Genomic DNA, 387 nt, shown 5'->3' on the forward strand with positions numbered 1-387 from the left:
TTCATGTGTGTAGTTAGTAACATAACCATCACTGACACAGCAACAGCAGCAACAACAACCACATCTTATCGACAATTTCTAATACATTAATACACCAAATTGTTAGCGTTTATACACATACACGCCTGTATTAATAGTGATTTATACCATCAATTGATACTCATCAGTAGGCAAACAATAAGAACAAAGCCCACACACACACACGAAATATTAATAAGGCTTCTCCACATTACATTTAACTGCATCACGTGCGTATTTAATTAAACCCTATATATATATGTATGTCCCCAGTCATCATCGTCTTTGTCATCATTATCATCATCAGCAGCAGCAACAACTTCATCATCTTCATCATTATTCTTATCATCATCATTACCATCCTCATCG

This window comes from Helobdella robusta (genome assembly GCF_000326865.2).
Source record: "Helobdella robusta unplaced genomic scaffold HELROscaffold_42, whole genome shotgun sequence".
Lineage (NCBI taxonomy): Eukaryota > Metazoa > Annelida > Clitellata > Rhynchobdellida > Glossiphoniidae > Helobdella > Helobdella robusta.